The following is a 17081-nucleotide window of genomic DNA, read 5'->3' on the forward strand; positions in this document are numbered from 1 at the left end:
AGGCTATGGAGACATGGGGAGCCAATGTATGATGTGTTCCGATAGGAGGACTTCATATGTAGAGCAATAATATTTGTTACTACCAATGATTACCCCACGCTATTTGCTTTGTCTAGATAGATCAAAGGGAAGAATGGATGCTTAGTTTGCTTGGATGGTACTACATGGGTGTTCCTGGATGCATCCAAGAAGATAGTTTACCTAAGGAACCAGTGCTTCTTAAAGATAAGTCACAAATACCGTAGCAAATTATTCTTTAGATTTTATGACAACACCCTAGAGATTGAACCCTCTATAGAGAGACGTCATAACAGAGAACATGTGTATAGAATGGTAAAAACATACGCATCATCTATGGAAAGAAAAATCTAGATGGGATGAACAGAGATAGAAGCACACCTCCTGTTGAAGGCGTACCTTTCAAGAAATAATCGATCTTCTTTCAGTATCTGCCTTATTGGCCAGGCTTGGAGGTTCCCCATGCCATTGATGCTATGCATATATAGAAGAATGCCTTTGAGAGTCTCATTACTACCTTGATAGACACAGGCAAGTCAAAGGATGATCTGAAATCACGGAAAGACATGGTGCAACTAAACATGATGCCACAACTTCACCCGGTACCTAAGGCTAATGGAAAATTCACTCTGCCCACGACGTGCTTCAACCTAACACCAGAAGAGAAAAGAGGTATATGCACTTTCCTGAGGGGGGTCAAAGTCCTGACTGAGTTTTCAGTGAATGTGAATAAGCTAGTGTCGATGAAGGACTTGTCAATAACACACAGCAAGGCTCATGATTGTCATGTGATGCTGATAGTGTTTCTACCTATTGCAATTAGGGCTATAAAGCTAGAGTTCTTGAAAATGGCCATCACCCGCATGTGCTACTTCTTTTCGAAGATCTCATAGAAGATGATTGGCAAGAAAGAGCTGAGTGACCTATATGAATTTATGGTGGAGACACAAAACCAACTAGAAATGTGTTTACCTCCTGCTTTTTTTATATAATGCCACATCTCATAATTCACATGGTTTATCAGACATAGGCACTGGGCCCTTGCTACTTGCATGAAATATGGTCCTATGAGCTATTCATGTCGGTTCTAAGCCAATACGTGCATAATTGAGCATACCCAGAGGGCTCTATGATAGAGGGTTACAGTACTGAAGAAGTCATCGAGTGCTGTCAAGAGTACCTAAAAGTACAGAAAGGGATTAGTAAACCTGATTCTCATCACAAGGGTAGGCTGGCTGGGAAGGGCACCAGTGGTAGAAAAGTATTCATCAACCATGATTATAAAGAAGTAAGTCGGACGCATTACAGTGTTTTGTAGAGTACACAACTGATGCAACCTATGGGGGATATAACCCCCAGTACCCATAAGACAAGACATGGGCCGCACCATCTGAGGTGCCCTAGCCCACAAGATCAAGACTTGCAGTGCACGACACTGCTTGACGTACACTGCAAGGCATCTAAAAGATCTGATCGGATACTATAGATATTGTAATTCTACCATATAACCAACTAGGATACGTTTCTTGTAACCCTACTCTTCCAGAGTATATAAGGCGGGGCAGGGGTCCCTTGGTCGGTAGGTAGATATAGATCCTAGGCTTCGCCTAGGGTTATCTCATATTCAATACAATCCAACAAAGACACATGACGTAGGGTATTACGTCGATCAGACGGCCCAAACCTATCTAAATCACTGTCTCTGCACCTTATGTCACCATCTAGTTTCTAATCACAGGCACCTCTACCAAACAATATACCATCGTGGGTACCCCCTCGGTGGACTACCGAGCATCTTTTATCAACAGTTGGCGTGCCAGGTAGGAGTGTGCGTGCTATTTCTACGTCGAACAAGATGGTACATTTCGTAGGCTCTTCGTCCCTCCCATAGCCTGGCCAGATCTTCATGGTCAGATTGATCTCCTAGGTCATCAACGCTATGGAGATGGAGAGCTCATCAAGACGGTGCAGATCGATTCTGCACTGACCACTCCAACACCTGCAATAGTAGATCCGATCTTGGAACCACCTCTGAGGTCACCTTCACCAACAACTCACCGCCTGCTCCCCCACTACCCAAGAAGTAGATTAGCAACAATGATCTAATCGCATCCATCGATTAGGTCAGCCAGAAGCTCATCGACCACCTAGGGACAACAACAACACCGACCATATAACACCATACGTCATCGACTAGACGTTCTGTCTAAAGCTAAGTCACACTTTTATATTTTCTAAATATTCTCTAATCTTTATATATCACCATGATGTTTCTCCGAGCTGTTTTCTCCATGTTTGTTCTTCAAACGATTTTATTTCATGTATACCATCTTAAAGATGACATATAGCTAAATCTAAGGTAAATCCCTGAACAGTCATGTTGATGCTCGGATGTCCCCAAAGACGGCCCTGTCTTTGGCTCCTCCCTACACGTGCACAAGCGTCTTCCCTCTGTGTTATGGGTGGTCGGCAGCGGCTCCTTAGCGATGCTTTGTTCTTCCTACACGCACATAGGCTCCATGCTTTGCGTTATGGTTAACGGGCTAGCTAGGGCTAGAGACTCAGCTATATACTAACTAGTCGGGCAGTTTAAATTAAATATAAATACATCTTCATAATAACACTGAGTGCTCACACCAATCGATCACCGAGCTACATACGCTATTTCATCACCATTGCTGATTCTTCTTCGGAGTTCATATATTTTACATCATGTACTACCCATTCTACATATTTGTATAGCAGAATCATCGTCCAGGTGGTCGGACCACCTGGTGCTTGGACTTCTCCACCGATCAACTAGTCGGACCGCTAGGTTCATGAACTTCGTCGCCGACTAGTTGATCAGATTATTCGTCAGGTCGCTTCTACTTCAATGCTCACTTCGCCACCGACCAATTGACCTGGACTGTTCGTCGCTCGTGCTTCATCGTCAGCTAAGCTAGGGACTCCCTTGGTGGTCGAACCACCTATCAGACAGACTTCACCGCCAACCAACTGGTCTGACTGCTCGGCGCTCACTCCTGCTCGGCGCTCATTTTGCCAGTTGACCAACTGGTCGGATTACCCGTCGCTCCATCATCAGCTATGCCGGGGCTCGTCAGCTAAGCTAGGGACTCCTCAGGCGTTCCGATTCTTCGCCGTCAACTAGTTGGTTGGGCTGCTCGGTGCTTGATTCTTCACAAACCAATTGGTCGGATTGTTCGTCGCTTTATCGTCAGCTACGCTAGGGGGCTCACCAGCTAAGACAGGGACTCCTCGGTGCTCGGATTCTTTGTGCAAGCATCACCAACTAAGCTAAGGACTCCTCGGTGCTCGAATTCTTCATGCAAGTGTCGCCAACTAAGTTAGGGACTCCCTTGGTGGTCAGATCTTGCTATGTCTCATCGGTGTGCTATTAAGCTGCTCCATGCTTTTTAGATCAGGGTGTTGATATTAGGCAGCAAGTCTGGGGTCTTAATACGCGCATGTTAGATGATGTCGACAAACTTTCAGACTTCTTTTCTTTGACCCTGCTATAACATTCATTCTTCATCTTCCAGCAGGCTCAGGGGACTAAGTGGTTACACTTCACCTCACGGTGAATGTAGTGCTTATTTCTTGATTTACCTTCCTTATTGATGGAGTCTAAGTGGCTACACTTCTCCTAAGGGGAAGAATTTTTAAATTTTATCTTGAGCCCCTTACATCCTTCTAGCAAGCCTTACTTGGCTAACTCCAAGGTCTTCTAACCAGTTAAACTGGTCGGCGTTGACTTTCACCGTCTAGGTCACCAGTTTAACTGGTCGGCTTCGACTTTCTCCGCCCAGGTCACCAGTTTAACTGGTCGGTTTTGAGTTTCACCGCCCAGGTCACTAGTTTAACTAGTTGACAATGACTTTCACCGCCTAGGTCACCAGTTTAACTAGTCATTTTTGACTTTCCACTGCTCGGATCACCAGTTAAACTGGATGGCTTCACGTCAAACTGCTCAGACTTGTTCAAGACAGCATTGCTCAAAGGATACAAGGCGCTTGGGGACTAGTTGTGGGGGATATGACCCCCGGTACCCATAAGACAAGACATGGACTACACCATCAGAGGTGGCCCAGCCCACAAGATCAAGACTTGCGATGCATGGCACTGCTCGGCGTACACTACAAGACATCTAGAAGATCTAATTGGATACTATAGATATTGTAATCCTACCATATAATCGACTAGGATACTTTTCTTGTAACCCTACCCCTCTAGAGTATATAAGGAGGGGCAGGGGTCCCCTGGTCGGTAGGGCAGATATAGATCCTAGGCTTCGCCTAGGGTCATCTCATATTTAATACAATCCAACAAAGACACAGGACGTAGGATATTATATCGATCAGACTGCCCGAACCTGTCTAAATCGCTCTCTCTGCGCCTTAGTGTCACCATCTAGTTTCTGATCACTGCGCACCTCTACCAAACAATCTACCATCATGGGTACCCCCTCGGTGGACTATCGAGCATCTTTTGTTGACACAACCGTACATTGATGAACACTTGGCTATCATTATGGCAGAGAGAAATGGTTGTTTAGATGATTGGGTCATGAAACAGCACAAGCAACAACTAACTACATGGTTGAAGGACCAAAACATATCATCTAGAGAAACCATAGACTCTATTACCATCAGTAGTTGGCGGAGGGGCCATCAAGAGAAGTGACATCTTGAAAAGCTTATGACATCAATGGGTACACGTACTATACCCACGCAAAGGATAGTAAATATGTGAATTAAAATAATGGCGTTCGAATAGAAGCTCTCGATGGAGTAGGACGAGAGATCCAATACTTTAGCATCATTGAAGAGATATGGGAACTTGACTATAGAAGGGATATAATAGTGGCCCTATTTCGATGCGCTGGATAAAACAACACCAACTGAACGAGATTGGATTGAGAGTCCTGGACCTCGAGAATCTAGGCTACCAAGATGACCCTTGGGTGCTTGCTTCACGTGTCACATAAGTTTTCTATATTCCTGACCCACAAAGTAACCTCCCCCCGAGGAAGAAGACAAAGCACGTGGTTGTCTCTGGGAAATAGCACATTATTAGAGTTGATGGCGTGGATGATGTTGAAGCTTACAATAACTACGTTGAGATGCCGCTATTCACATACTTTCCTAAGAAGATTAGTGGTGTGGAAAAGAACCTGCCCAAAGACATATTGCTATGGGAACAAAAATATGTCAAGGGAAAAGTCATTACAGTGGGCTAGCTAGTTGTTAAATGTGGAGTGTTTGTGTAAGTGTGTGTTTGTAAGACTTCATTTATGCATGTGTGTGATGCTATATATTTATGTATATGTGTGAGACTATATATTTATGTATGTGTGTGAGACTATATTTATGTATGTGTATGAGACTACCCTTTACAACATCCCGATGAATCTAATGCAACATCTACTCTATTACTACTAAAATAGCTGTAACATGCAGATACATGAAACATGCACTTATTACTAAAGCAACATGTTTGGACTACTACTGAAACATTTAAAACAAGCACTGAACACTTTATGAAATGAAGAAATGACCAAAATAAAAGTTAGAGATCTTAATGAGTTGTACAACTTTTATATTCATCACCTTTATAGCTAAAATCATATAGTGGTTGAAAATCAGGTTTGAAGTTGTCATTTTTTGAAATTCAAAATTTGAATTATCTAAAATTAGTGATAAAGATAGATGACCAGACTAAAATGGTAGAGCATGATTTTAGAAAATTTTAGGAAAAAACCATCACATTTGGAGTTAGTATGAGGGATAAAAACTAGTTATAAGTTTTAGCCATAGATTAAAAAGAGAAATCACACTTGTTCATCATTGATCATCGTGAACAGTTGTGATTTTTCTTTTTAATCTCCAGATAAAATTTGTAACTAGTCTTTCTCCCTCATACTAACTCCAAATGTAATGATTTTTCCTAAAATTTTCTAAAATCATGCCCTATCAAGGTACTATGTTGATTTGGTCATTATTTTCATTTGACAAATTTTGAGCAATTCAAATTTTCAAATTTAAAAAAATAACAAGTTCTAACAAGATTTGGAAACACCAAATAATTTCAGCTGAAAAAGTGATAAATACTAAAGATGTATAACTCATCAAGATCTACAACTTTTATTTTGGTTATTTCTTCATCTGACAAAGTGATAGTAAACATTATTCACAAATCAACATGTCTCTCGTATAGTTCATGAAACTATGAGTGATATGTGAATTTGTGAACAATATTTACTAATACTTCGTCAAATGAATAAATAACCAAAATAAAAGTTGTAGATAGTGATGAGTTCAACAACTTTTATGTTCATGACTTTTGTAGTTGAAATCATTTAAGGTTTTAAAATCTTGTTTGAAGTTGCCATTTATTGAAATTCAAAATTTGAACTATTCAAATTTTGTCAACTGAGAAGATGAACAAAATAAAAGTTGTAGATAGTGATGTGGTCAACAACTTTTATATTCATGACTTTCTTATTTGAAATCATTTAAGGTTTCAAAATCTTATTTGAAGTTAACATTTATTGAAATTAAAAATTTGAACTATTCAAATTTGGTCAAATGAAAAGATGACCAAAATATAAGTTGTACATATTGATGAGTTCTACAACTTTGATGTTTACAAAATTTTCATTTGAGGTCATTTAGTGGAGATGAAATTGTTTTAGTTGTTTTAAATTTCAAATTTTCAATTTTTAAAATATTCTTTTTGTAAAGAACAAAATATATAATTATATCTGTATATATATATATATCTTGAAATTATTTATATATATATTTATTTATACATATATAGAATAATAAAAAAATATTATATAAATTTACATTGTGTTCTTTATATATAAATTACAAAAATATTAATTAAAATAAATTAAAAAATATTTCTAGGGGCGGCTTACTCAGGAACCGCCCCTACAAATCGATTTGTAGGGGTAGCTGGTATTTTAAGCCGCCCCTACAAATGACCTTCGGTATATAAGCAAGAGCTCATAGGAGACCTAAATTATTCTAAGTCCTGGTCGCTTTCTTCCTGTCGGATGTCGGTAGGCTGCTGAATTTTTTTCTGCTACCCCCATTGCCGCCGCCGCCATCTTCGTGGCCTATAACCATCTTCTCTGACCTCCTCCATCCTCACCTAACTGTACCTCCGTCCACCGTTCCCCTAACCGCCGCCTTTCCGCAGGCCACCGGGGCAGCTAGGGTTTGCCAGATCGAGCTCGCAGCATCGGGCGCCCTGCCACCACCCTGTCTAGGACCTATACCTCCGACCTCGTCGGCTCATGTGCGTGCTTTGACAACTTCAGCGAGGGCTAGGGTTTGAGCTCCGCCGGCTCGGCCACGTGCTCTAGCTAGCGTCCCCTGCCACCGGTGCTCCCTCTTCGACCTCGACCACCGAACTCGCCGGCCCACGTGCGCTCTCTGGCATCTACTTCTATCGACACCGCCTCCCATGCTCTCTAGGCATCCATGCTCCTCCAACGACGGGCGGCCTGGCTACCCATGCTCTCCGACATCCAGATCCCCGGCCACCGCGCACAGCCTGCCGGCGGCCCTCTCTGTCAGGTCTTCTACAGGTACTCCCAACCCCTTCTCCATTCCCCGGCCCTGCAGGTCTTGTGTGATGGATTGCAGGCGACATTTCTCAAGTTTGCAGTGATTGGCAGCGACATTTCTCAAGTTTGCATTGTTTGCCTAGTCTGAATTGTTTAATTACGTTTCTGTTGCTATCAACTAGGTTGTATTACTTAGCTTGTGAAGTTGGGAAATGTCTATCTAGTTGCATTTATGGTATCCCTATGATCCCCTGAGCATGGTTGGGCCTTTGGTTAGCTACAATGATGTTCTATCATGCATCCATGTACACACACAAGTAAATATATGCTGGGGTATTTGAATGGTCTAATTTGATGATTTAGGCCTACTGTACCATATAAGCAAATAATCATGTCACATTCACTTAACTAGTTATATTGACCACTGATATACTATATACATAAGATAGTTTGATGAAATAGTTTGATGAACTTCTTTGTTGTTGTCTTGGACTGGTGACATGCAACCTTTGGTATTAGAGGTGAGCTTAGAGTGGAGGCGATCAATTTAGGTGTTTGGGTTAATGCTGTTGAAAACTGCAGCCTGTGCAGTTTGTGTTGGGATAATAATTTTTTGTTTAAAATATTATTTTTTGGAAAACTTGTTTATACAAAAGTCGTAGGGGATTTAGTCATCTGTGCTGTCCAAAAATTTCATGATTTAATCTCCTCAGGTTTGAAAGATATGAATTTTTGAAGTTTGCTGTTAGGTTTTGACCTGTGTGCTGTAAAGTTCTAGGAATTTTGTGTATTTCGACCTAGTTAACATAAAAAACTAGCTCCTATTGATAACTAGGAAGTTGTAGTGCTTTTATTAAGATTTCCATGTTGTTATGAAACAAAATTTTTGGTTGGGTAAAACTCTAGATATGAATTTCTGAAGTTTCAGCTTAGGTTCTGTCCATGTCTGTGTAGCAATGCTTCCTTGTGCTTTTGGGCTAAACTTTGATTTATTTAAATAACTATAATGTTGTTGTCTAGTGTTTGTATTTTATTTCTTGGCTATGTATGCAAAAGCTTAGCTAATATTTTAAGTATTAATTTTTTTCCTTGTGTGAAAAATTTATCTTGCCATTTTTGGTGTTTGTAGCCACATAAATTCAACTTGTTTCAGTAACAAGTTTATATGGAATATTTCAATGCAGTTCTGAATGATGCTCAAGACCTAAAATTAATACTTAAATCAAGAATCTTAGGACAGGGCCATAATAATGTTCGATGTAATATGAAGCCATGCTTCTATAATTGACCTCCACATTCGAAAAATGGAGCACATCACAATATATTTTGTCAGTTCACAAGGATACATAACTGCATTTCTTTTTACAGACTTAGGAATTTTAATGTTTCTGATAAGATAATATTTTTAATAGAAAAAGGTACTCCCTCCATTCAAAATTATGAGACTATTTGGCTTTTTTAAGATACATAACTTTTGCTATGCACTTAGATATACACTATGTCTAGATACATAGTAAAAGCAACATATGTAGAAAAGTCAAAAAGTCTTAGAATGGAGGGAGTAATATATTATTCCCACCTCAACTCTACAATAAACAGAAAACTGTATCCAAGTGTCATAACCATTTGTGAGTTAGCAAATAAATATAGCTTACAGAGATCAGCTAGTCAAGGGATGTTGCCCATTATCTCTAAATTGATTGTCACTTGAGGAAAAGGTAGAAAGAGTGTGAACACAGAAACAGTTCATCAGAACATACTAGAAAAGAAACTTTAATACACAAAACTAGGAAATATATAAAGAACCAAAAAAGTAGCATAGAAGAAAATGTCCCACTAGAAAAAAAAGAGCATGCAAGGCATCCCAAAAGCCTACTAGTTAAGGTCTGGAAGCATCAGCTCCAAAGGGATGAAGATCATGTGAGATAGCCACGCATTGGCTCCAGAAGTTGCACATTAGTCATATTTTAGTTTCCTTCCCCAAAAGAAAAGGCAATCTGTAACTTTCCGAAGGGACTAGATAGTCCAATGAAGAAAAATATACTGAGCTCAAATAAATCGAGACAAATATAACACCATGTTTACAGTCTTAGGAAATGGAAATGAAGAGATATATCAGTCACAGATGTTAAGTCCTGTTCACTAAACTGTCCATGATAGATACATATCACACCTGTAACTTACTAAAAATGACTTGTCGATTGTGAGAGGGACAACTTCCTGTACTTGATTTTCACTGACCTGAATGCCAAGCCACATAAGCTGGCCAGCTGGGCTTCTCGAGAAAGCTTGGGTCCAAGGATGCCCTCATGCTTTTCAGTATTGTTTAGTCTTTATCTGGGAAGCCATCATCATTGCTGCATCTATGCACCCTGTTTGCTCGTTGTTTTAGGCAGACTTATTTAACCAGTTAACAGTGTTTTTCTCTAAAAAAAAAACCCAGCACCAACACCGGCTAGCGAACACGCTGATGATGTCATAAGTTCATAGTATTTAGCGCCCAAGATTCCCCAAGCTTGTCCTGATTTTTTAAGGGCGTTTTGGGTTAGTGCCAAATTGGCTATACCGCTATAGTAAAAAAAGAATGAAAAAAATGTCAGAAATCATACAGCTCATAGTTGCAATGCACAGTAGATCAACCCTCAGAGTCAGGGTAGGACATGCTAGGCCCTGTTCGCTTGTCTTATAATCTGTATTTTTCAGCTTGTTTTTTTTCAGCCGGAATAATATTTTTTCAGCGAAGTGAACAGGGCCCTAGTTGGCACATCTGTTCAAAATATTACTAGTCAGTGTCTCCTTGCTTTTTGCATTTGTCAGTTTCCTGAGTTACTTAACTCTATGTACATCTACTTCAAGGGTTTCAAGTCTGTATTAGTAAGGTGTTATTTAATGCTTGTTTGGCTCATTAACTGACATACGTGATGTTTACTACCTTCTGTCAGACTAAAGTGTTGCTTTTTACTTTTTGGAGTCTTCATGATTTTATGTCGAGTGTTGGTTTGTACAATCCAATCACGTATTCAAGTTGTAAAATAAAGACTATGAAATTATTTCTATGAAATAGACTTTTTATTAGTTTGATGTGGCAAATCTAAAGATTACATAGATGTTAATGTTATTACTCGAAGTTGCTTGGTTCAAATTTCACGCTTTCCATTGGCCAGTTGAGACTACATAACTTGCAGTTTGGTGGCAGTGATCATTCATCTGGCTACAGTATTTGATAATTCATTTGGTACTCACTCGAATTTTAGTTTTCTCCGGACCCCAGCACGATGTGTACAATTTTAGTTTCTATGACAATAAACATCACGGAAGGCATGATCCAGTAAAAAAGGAAATGCTGGCTATAAAAACACTATGTGTGGTAAGTGTAATTTACTTTAGTACTCCATTACATGCAAAAGCATTACTTAACATTTTCATATGTAAAACACAGTGCCCCAAGCAGAAGCCTGAGAGTGTACATTATGGATACTATATATGTTCTATGATGAGTAACATCGGTGCCTACAGGAAACACCCCTTAAGGGTAAGTTTGAACCTCTTCACCCGTAGTATAAAAACTTTGCACATGATATGAAATACTAAACCGAAACTTGTTCTCTTGTAGTGGAAAGAAGAGAAAGAAATAAAAAGAGACCCATACAAGGATGACCAACTCTTAGAGCTCGTCGACGACCTTTGCAACTTCATATTGGACCAGATTGTACACATCAAAGATACCTACCATGACCGAGATTCTGACTTAGATAGAAATCCTCAGTACCAATACCTTCGTGAGACTGAAAGGCTAGGTCTAGACCGTTGATAACAATGTGTATGAAATTTGACATTGGTCTTACCTTGTGGAACGAATTACACTTGTGAATTATGTCTATTTAATGATGGATTGTATATATTTTTGTGAATTGGACTTGTAATGGTAGTTCATATAATGCTTTTGTGCTTGTGGTCAGATTTGAATTATATATATATATATGTTCTGGTCAAATTTGAATTGTAAATTTGATTATTTTTTACGAAAAATGTACTGTAGGGGCGATTCTAGACTGAACAGCCCCTACAAATAAGTATTATAGGGGCGGCTGGTACTACGGCCGTCCCTACAAATTGATTTGTAGGGGTGGCTGATAACACCAGTTCTACAAATCGATTTGTAAGGACGGTCTGGGAACCACCCCTACAAATGCATGATTTGTAGAGACGGTATGGTTGGGGCGGCTGGCCGAGCCGCCTCTACAAAGCCTCACCAACCGCCCGTAGAAACCATTCCTATAGTAGTAATTTGGATTGGAGAGATGTTCATGACCCAAGTTCAACCATCAACAGATGTTGCATCTTAGCTACTAATATGCCAACTCCAGTGGTTCATGATCTCGTGGAGCAGTGGAGGAGCCACCGCCCGGCCACCCCGGGTGGTTGGTCGGGCTCGTCGCCGACGTTCGAAAGAAAAAAAATATATCAAAGTAGAATCCTGTAATTTTCTAGCTAAATATTTTTACATAATAAGAATTACCTAGGCTCCTAAAAGCTCTTGGCTCCGCTAATGTTGTGGAGCATGACAACCAAACCACTAGGGTTATTTCGGCGAGCAATCAAAGAACAAACAAGAACAAGTAGAACAAGCACCAAATTGCTAGAACAAGCACCAAATTGCTAGACTAATATGAAGGGTTTAGAGTTGGTACACACGAAGTGGGGATCTGAATCGGATAGAATGGATGGTCTAACCGACATGCATCGAAATAACCCAACAAACTTTGATGTTTTCTCAAAAGTCTTGGTAGACCTCTTTCCGATGATTTTTTTTTGTGTAATTCTAAATGTGAAGCTAGTCTCTGTATCTTATTAGTGAAACTGAATACTTCAAATTCAACTAAAGCCCTGTTTTCTTGTTTTTCTTCTTTAACCACAAATCAATAAATTTTCTACCTCCTTTCTTTTTCATGTATTTTTCTGATCAGGAAAAATCAACATTCAATTTCCTAATTTTGCCACAAATATTCATAGTCTTTCTTTTAATGTTCTCAGAAGTACCAGTATGTGCCATAGCTACAATAGCTTCTTCCTCCACATCTTCTACTGCTTCAGTCTCCTCCTGATCAACAGTTTCTAAAGCATCCAACAGCCCCAAGACATGCAATGGCACATGGGCAGGACATCTGTGGTTGTGACTCCACTTTCCCCCACACTTGAATCACAAACCATTTTTCCTTCTAAACTTCTTCGGAGTATCTAACTTATCCTCATGTTCTTGATTTTGGCTAACTGCTTTGTTCTTATCTGCTTCTCCCAACTTTTGCTTTTTAGGATTCTGCCTGAAACTGCCTTACGTGAAATCCTTCCCAAAAGGCGTGATCCTAGATATGCTCAATTCCGCTAATTGTAGTAGTGCCAACGCACTCGCAGTATCCACATCTTTTGGTTGATGAAGAGCAATCACTGATCTGATATCCTCCTTCAAATCAGCTATGAATCTGGTCACAAAATATGTATCATCATAGCTGTTATTGTACAACAAGATTCTGCTTGCACACATCGAATTGCTTAAGCAACAACTGATATTAAATCTTGTCGATCCTAGTGACGCAAATCTCTGAGTGCTTCATCGGCGGAGGCTTTTCACGCGTCATGGCGCTCAACGTGTCAAGAGTCTGCTTCATCATGGTCTGAAACCCCTCAAATTGCTTTGCAGGCTCATCAAACTTAGTGGACAGGTTGTCCATGGAAGCCACAATCTGCACTTGTGCCTTCGTCGGTCTCCGAGCAGGCGCCAGATTGAGCGCACGTGATGCCAAAATAAAAAATTCTGCTCGAATCGAGTAGCTTTGATAACCAATTGTTAGGTTCAGAATTAGAACCTAACGGATAACTGGGTAGGAATTGGAATTCAGACAAGGAAAGCAAGAGTAGACGAGTTCGAGAGAGACAGTTTGTTATTTCTGTTCTCTGATGATGAACTCAGTACATTGCATATACCGCCCAGGCCTTGGCCCACTAGCAGATTAACAGCTGTATTCTAACTACCTAACTCCACTCAAGCCTGATCAATATCCACTAATCAACTATGCCTGACCAACTCCAACTTCATATGCCTGACTGATCTGCATGTTGCTCGACTGAACCAGCCTTAGTACGCGCCCTCAGCCACTCCGCTCCAGCTCCCTGCTGTCTGATGCACAATAGTGCTACGATACGCCTCCTAGCTGAATACCTTATACCTGACACTATGGTTGTGCTCAAGTCTCGCAGATGTATTGCCATGCTTATGGCAGACGCCGCTGTTTTACTTAGAGGTGAAATGATCAACTTTGCGATGCAAGTATTGTTAGGAAAATGTACCAAGACCTATTTACTTTGGATTTTGGTGTTTGATGACCAACACAACCAAGTTAGACTAATAATTTGCAAGTGATTATTTTGTAGTTCAATAAGGTGCAAGACGTGACTTGGATAAAGGCGATGTGATGATCCGATAATCAACAACATAAGCAAGACCCTAGGAGCACAAGAGAAGACCCAAGATATCAAGCAAAATCCAAGCACGAGGATAGGAACCAAGCTGTACGCAAGATCGCGAAGAAACGAGCTCACAGAGGTGACCGGACGCTAAACCGGACGCTGGCGGAAAGTGACCGGACGCTCCGATCAAGAGGCTTGGCAACAGCAGGTGCAAGCAGCAGCGACCGGACGCTGGCGGCAAATCGACCGAACGCAAAACTGCAGCGTCCGATCGAGTACAGAAAGGTTCCAGAGCGGCGAAATTGCGACCGGACGCTGGCAGCGTCCGATCAATTGATCGCAGCTCTAATGGTCGGGACGATCGGAACGAGATCAGCATCCGGGTCAGTAGCAGAAAAGCAGGATTTCATCCCCAACGACTACTTTCTCAGTGGGGCTTATAAATACAACCCCCAACTGGCCAAATGAAGTGTGTGGAGCTGAGAAAACATATCAAGGGTGTTGATACACCATTTTATTGCATAGTGCTTAGTGATTCATTAGGTGATTAGCGTAGGTGCTTTACGAAGTGCTTAGGTTGATTAGACCACCGCTTATACGCTTGCTCTAGGTTTAGGCCGAGTGTTTAGTGAGGTTTGCATACCTCTTATCACTCGGTGCTTGCGCGCACCATTGTTGTACATCGGAGGGGCTTGTAGTCTTGTGAGATCACACCAACTGCGATTGTGGTGTGGTCGCCACCGTGTACCGGAGGAAACAAGGCCCGCGACGTTTCGGCCAACAGTTTAATAGTGAAGACTGTAGGGAGCATCCGGGAGAGGCTTGCCGGAAGGCACGTCGGAGACCCACTTGCGTGTGGGGAAAGCCTGAGGCTATCCACGGAGTTACCCGACCATGAGCTTGGCCCTTGCGAGGGATTCCTTACGAGGGGCTCCAATGAAGACTAGGGAGAATCTTGCACACTTCTCGGTACCTCGGTAAAAATACCAGAGTCGACGACGGGAATTTGCATATCTCTACCTTGCTCTTTAGTTTCCGCATTTACTTTGATTGTATTATTTCTTTTGCGGTAGAGATAGCAACATACTAGCAAAACCGTAGTTGCATATTTAGATACTTTATCTTTTGTATAGGTTTTGCTAAGTTTAGAAAAAGAGACCATAGTTTAGAGTTAGAATTTTAAGTTGTCTAATTCACCCCCCCTCTTAGGCGTTACGGTCCCCTACAAGTGGTATCAAAGCCGGTTGGCTCAATTTGGACCTTTGGCTTAACCGCCGTTGAACCGACGCTATTTATAATGTTTGGGATGGATACCTCTAGGCCTCCGCAGTTTGATGGCACTAACTTCTCCTATTATAAAGCTAGAATGGCTTGCTACCTTAAGGCGGTTGATTTGGGAGTTTGGAGAGTCACTCGTGACGGGATGAAACCCATTAAGAATCTTGATAAACCCACAAAGAGTGAAGAAAATGAAATACATTTCAATGTTAGAGCTAAGAATTGCTTGTTTGAATCTTTTAGCATGGATGTGTTTAACCTAGTGTTCACTTTAAATACGTCACATGAAATTTGGTTAAAACTCCAAGAGCTCCATGATGGCACATCTAATGTCTATGAGCAAAAATATTGTCTAGCTAAACAAAATTATGATTCCTTTACAATGAATGGTGATGAACTTGTTCGTGATATGTATTCTCGTTTGAATCTAACTATCAATGAGCTCCATTCAATAGGACTAACAAAGCTAGATGATGCGAATATCATGAGGAAGATCATCTCCATGCTACCACAAAAGAAATATGCAAGCATCATCACCATCCTTCACAACATGGAGGACTTGAGCACCATGACCCCAGCCATAGTCATTGGCAAGATAGTGGCATTTGAAATATCACGCAAGATGGGTCAAGAAGAAGCCTCTTCATCAAGCAAAGGCAAAGCTATCACATGTAGCGAGAAAAAGAAGATGAAGGGAAAGCAAGTTGAGACAAGCTCAAGCTCAAGCTCCTCAAGTGAAGATGAAGAAGAAGATGAGAATGATGATGATGATGATTCAAGTGATGATGATCAATCTTCCTCCTCCACCTCCGACCTTGATGAAGAATCAATCAAACTTATTAACAAGGTGGAGAAGATGATCCAAAGGCTCAATGTCAAGGGTGTGCCCATCCAAATTCAAGATATCATCTTCACCAATCAAAGAAATGAGCAAAGAAAGAGAGGATGCTATGGATGCGGCGAGTTAGGGCGCTTTGTGGAAGTTTGTCCAAACAAACCCACACCCAAGACAAAGAAGAAGGCATGCAAGAACCAAGCCCTCACGTCAATAAGGACATGGGATGATTCTTCAAGTGAAGAAGAATATCATCACAAGAGGCGAGGGCGCAAGCACTCATCATCAAGCTCTTCTCGTGTGTGCCTTATGGCACGAGGTAATGAAAGCTCATCCTCTAGTGAGAGTGATAGTAATGATAAAATGCCTTCTTATGATAAAATTGTGCAACAAAATCTTAATTATGCTAAAGTTTGCACTAGTCAACAAAAGAAGCTCAAAAAAATAAAATAAAAGCTAGATAGTTTACAAGAAGGATATAAAACATTGCTTGAACAATATGAGACATTTGCTAATCTCAATATTGAACTATCTACTAAAATTGAGCAACTTGAGGCTAATGCAACAACAAATGCATGCACAATCAATGATCAGCAACTTGTAAAGAAAAATAAAAAATTAAAAGAAAAGTTAGCTAGCTCACAAGATGCTTATAAAAGTTTGCTTGCTAAAATGGAAACCATGTGGAAACATTGTGATGAGCTAACTAATAAAGTTGTTAATCTTGAAGCCATTAGCATAACCCCCACCAAGGCATCTAAAAAGAAAAGTTCTATCTTTAACATGTCTAAAAGGATGTTTCTACTTCTTGTAATGATTTGTGTTTAGACTCATCTTTGTGCAACTAAGTTTGTGTTGAGAAAGTTGTTGTAGATACATGCACACAAGTGGTTGCAAAGGAGAATG

This window comes from Miscanthus floridulus, chromosome 7, assembly GCF_019320115.1.
Source record: "Miscanthus floridulus cultivar M001 chromosome 7, ASM1932011v1, whole genome shotgun sequence".
NCBI lineage: Eukaryota > Viridiplantae > Streptophyta > Magnoliopsida > Poales > Poaceae > Miscanthus > Miscanthus floridulus.